The sequence below is a fragment of the Arachis ipaensis genome, chromosome B03 (genome assembly GCF_000816755.2).
Source record: "Arachis ipaensis cultivar K30076 chromosome B03, Araip1.1, whole genome shotgun sequence".
NCBI classification, from domain to species: Eukaryota; Viridiplantae; Streptophyta; class Magnoliopsida; order Fabales; family Fabaceae; genus Arachis; species Arachis ipaensis.
Window position 1 is genome coordinate 15,394,868 of NC_029787.2, and position 5,319 is coordinate 15,400,186.

A 5,319-nucleotide genomic window follows, 5' to 3' on the forward strand; every position below is an offset into this window, starting at 1 on the left:
AGAAATGAGATGTCAATGCAAACTTTGATATCACATCATCATTATACACCCACTTTTTTTTAACTCTAATAGTGGTTTCAGCTTTTGATCTTTTCTTTAAGAAAAATATTAGTTATTATTATATTCGATGACGTGGTAAACCATTTTCTCCTGGAAAAGGGTTTTAGTTCATTTTGTACTTCCCTTCGAAAGCGATATACGGCGCCTAGTTGCTCCTTAGGCATGTGCTCAAGAATGAGTAGACTTATTTTTTTAAAGTCACAACAGAATTCAATGTTTTTTTGTTTATACTATACTATTTACCTATAACCTTAATACAATTACTATCATTTTTCTAATTGCAAACGGAAGTATAGTATTTATATATTTTTTCAAATACTTTTGAAGAAAAAGTCTAGGTTGGGATTGGAATTAAGGCCTCATGATCGATCATGAAAGTATTTTGTTTGCATTCTTCTGTTTCATCAATTTGTAAGAATTTAATTAATTCTTCATCAATCCACGGTACTTATCCAATGAATAAAATTCTTCTCTCTGTCCACTTGGGACTAATTAATTTGGTGCTTTAGACTATTTATCAAATGAATGACTTATAAAGGTATGTTGGTTATCGCACTATGTTGCATGTAAGTAAGTCAAAGTGATTATATAGTATTATATGTGATAAGTGTGGTTGATTATTTGTGAACAAAGTGATATATGCTATAACAAATCAAAGAAGCTCATCATTTCCTATGCTTCTTTGTTGCAACTAAAGTGGTTCATTTGTTTTCCTCCATTTTTCTAAAGAAAGTATAAGCCCTAGTGGACTCCAACTCAAAATCCCATTATATTTATTGTCTTACACTTCTTCTATGCTTTTCTCCCACTTATTATTATTATTATTATAATGCATGATCAAATCCGTGGCTGTTGCTGTAAATTCTGAACCCCCCACTTTGGGTTAAAAAATTAATAATTTGTAAATTAAATTATTAATCAAAACATAATGTAATGCTGTCTAATGTTCATTATAAAGTAACTAGTAACTACAGCCCCTATTAATTGACTAGCTTTTTTTTTCTTTTATTCCAAAAAGCTATGATGAGATTATTTAAATAAAAAAAACATAGTGATGAATTTCATTTTTAGGGGAGCCATACGAATTCACATTCTGTGATGATAGTGAAAGGAAAATGTACGGAGAAGGTGTGGCTATATAATATAAGAGTATATTCGATAGGAACCAAGATATTTAATTTCCCAAAATGCGCACGATTAATTCTGTAAAAATATTTTATAAAAATTTAAAATAACATCAATATTATTTTATCATCAAATTTTTTACTAACAATTAAAGAAATTGATGTACTGATAATAATATTTTTGTTAAAGCTATGTTTACTTAACTCTTCTCTTACTTTTATTTTTTCAACAAGTACAAAATTTCATTCATCTACTCTCTTCTTTTTTTCTTTTACACTATTAACTCTTCAAGAGAAGTTTGAGAAAGAAAAAAAAAGAAGTAGGAGAATAGAATTTGGACTTGTTGAGAAGGTGAATATGAGAGAAGGAGATTAAGCCAACTTAATTTTAACAAAAGTATTATTAATAGTACATTAATTTCGTTAAGTGTTAATAAATAATTTGGTGGTGGAATAATATTGATGTCATTTTAAACATTTTGAAATAAAAATAGAACGATTAAAATGTTAGGGACTAAAATAAAATTCATCCCAAATGTTTGAGACCAAAACAGTACTTTATCCTTTAATCAAATACATTTATAAAAATATAAATTTAAATAATTATTAAGATAAAATATATTTTTTATTTTTAAAATTTATCAAACTTTTAAAAATAGAAAAATATTTTATTTTATTTTAATTTTGTCTCTAAAATTTTTTATTTGCATAAAATATATCCCTAACAACTAAATTTTAAAAGAGTTTAAGATCAATCCAATAATAATATACGTCAATTATGTCTTACTTACTTATGTTAAATATTCTTATAAAATTATTACTGAATTGATCCTAATTTTTTTTTAAAATTAACTATCAGAAATATATTTAATACAATTCAAAAACTTTTAAAATAAAATTAAAACAAAATAAAATTTAAAAATATTTTTTAAATTTTTAACAAACTTCAACAATAAAAAATATACTCCATCCTAATTATTGTTATTGTTTGTTTTCAGTTTTGTTGGTTTCGAACTTCTTATTTGCTGCAAGCAGATATTTTTGAATACTCTAGTATCTAGATATTTTATTTCATTTCTCTTCATGCGGCTATGCAATAAAATCATTTATTTAGAAAACTTAAATTATTAGATAAAAATATATAAATAATTATATATCTAATTTTTAGCTTGGATATATAATGCATACAACAATTCTTGTAATGAAAAATTTGTCATCACTAAAACTTCACACATTACTCGGAGGAATATACGGATTTTTTTCTCCTCAAGAAAAAACTTTTTATTTTGGATAAAAAAATTGGGCCAAGTTAATTAATACTAATTATAATGAAAATTTATTTTTAATTTGATTTTTGTGACAGTTTTAAAGGCAGATAACCAAAAGAATGAAAGTTTTATGTCTTTTGATAGTGGTGGTTTAAAACCGCCACATAGAGCAACGAATTTTAATTTTATATATTGTGGCAGTTTCGAATCACTGCAAAAGTAAATTGACACAATGTTCTAATATAACCGCAGTTATGCCAACAGTAAAAAATGCTGCGAATATTTTTTCCTGCGTGTTAAAGGTCAACGGTCTACCAAACGCAATAAAATCATTTTGCCACAATTTGAAATTGTTGCTGCTATTTTCCTGTTTCTTGTAATTTTCTTTTGGTGTTTTAAATTTATACTTTTAGTTAAGTCTCTTTTTTGTGTGATGTCAAATTTAGAATTTTTATTATTAAACACGGTTAAAATAGTAAAAATAATGTTCCGATCCATTTTCTTATATATGTTAGTGCACTCATGAAATAATAATCATTGGGGCACCCCCTCTTTCTTTAACTTGTTTGAGTTCATCTTTTCATGTGATGATTTTTTTTTCTCTTCTTATTTTTTTACAAAAAAATTAGTACCTTTTTAATTTTATTTTTAAATTTAATTCTAATTAATCATAACTGAACTATATACATATTGTTAGAAACAAGAGACTGAGAGAGTAATCTGAAAGGTGTATTATTGAGTTGTATGAAAAATACAATATACAAGAGCTATTTATAGGTGCTAAATGAATCAGAGTAATAAAGGCATAGAATCCTATAATTAATATACATAAATATAGACGATACTAATTGATTCTAATTGATGCTAATGATTCTCTAACATCCCCCCTCAAACTCAAGTGGGAGCCAAGGATACCAACTTGAGTTTGGATAACAAAGTCCGGAAACGAGTCGGGTGATAAGCTTTCGTGAAGATATCAGCAGTCTGATCTAGTGTTCCAACAGCAATGAGACGAATAGCATCAATAAGGATACGTTGCCGAACAAAGTGACAATCAAGCTCAATGTGTTTGGTGCGTTCATGAAAGACATATTTGAATAGCACTGCGGTTATCACAAAAAACATCAGTAGGGGACGACTGAGGAGCACCCAAATCTTCGAGAAGCCAACGAACCGAGACAACTTCAGCAGTGGTGTCAGCGAGGGCACGGTACTCAGCTTCTGTGCTTGAGCGAGCAGTGAACGTTTGCTTCTTAGCACGCCAAGAAATGAGAGCGTCGCCAAGAAACAAACAGTAACCAGTAGTAGAACGACGATCAGTGGGATCACCAGCCCAATCAGCATCGGAGTAAGCCTGAAGAGACAAAGAGGAATGGGCAGAAAAATAAAGACCATGAAAGAGAGTGCCTTTGATGTAGCGAAGAATGCGTAAAACTGCCGCATGGTGAGTAGTACGAGGAGCTGACAAGAACTGGCTAAGTACATGAACCGGATAGGCGATGTCCGGTCGGGTGACAGTCAAGTAGACCAGACCGCCAACTAACTGTCGATAGAGAGTCGGATTATCCAAAATAGTGCCATCCATAGAGGTAAATCGAACATTAGGCTCAAGAGGAGTAGACTCAGTGCGACTATCTGTAATCCCAGCACGAGCAAGAAGATCTGAAGCATACTTAGCCTGAGAGAGATAGATGCCATCATCGGTGGAGATGACCTCGAGACCAAGAAAATAGCTAAGAGAACCAAGATCTTTCATCTCAAAGGTACGGTGAAATGAGGCCTTGAGAGCAGAGATACCATCAACATATAATTAAATAATATTATTTTTTTTATAATTACCAATACACAATAATTAAACTTAAAAGTATATATAAAAAAAAGTGCAAGACAAGAGAAGAGAAGATTTGATGACACCACCATGTAGTAGTAATAGTGTATAATGCTTATGACTATAGAGTGGCTAAAGTAAAGGCAGAAAAGTAAATCGCATTTTTATTTCATTAATGGGTTAGTAGTTATGCATTAATATTTAATAATCCACTTTGATTTCATTCTTTAATCACTAAAAAATGTTAGAACATGTGCCATACTCATTGAAATGAGAGATGTGTCGTATATGCAGAATTAAATAATCAGTCTTACAAAAGGGTAATTCGATATATGCATAAGCAATTTGGGTTAATATTAAGAAGATTTAATTAATCTGTTGGTAATTTTATTAAATTTTTAATTAAGTCTATATATATATATATATTTTCTTTAATTGAGTTTTTATATTATTTTTAATTTTATAATTAATTTTTTTTCATATTAAAAACGTTAAAATTAATAGAATATTTCTCCCAAAATATATGCGATCAAATATCTAGTTAGATTTTTAATTTTAAATACTTTTAATTTGCAAAAAAATATTCAGTTAATTCTAATATTTTTTACACTAAAAAGGGCCTAATTATAAAATTAAAAATAGTGTAATAAAGATCCAATTGAAAAGAAAAAAAAACGTATAAGAACCTAATTGAAAATTTAGTAAAATGAAAAGTAGTGTAATAATTAAACCTATTAAAAAACACATGCTTTTAAATAAATATAACGTAGGTAATCTTGTAATTTTTGACAAATACATATATAAGATGATTTTCCTAACTTGAAACTGTAATCTTGAAGGAAAAAAAACAAAAATAAAAAAGCGTTATGTATATACAATGCAATATCCTTATATATGCGGATTGAGCGATGATGATAAGTTATTTATTGAAATATAAACAAGTGGCTAATTATGATAACTGGACAAAAACGTGTATCTACTTTTTTTTTATATTTATTAGAGATATAATTATTTATATATTTTTTATTTATTTAAATTT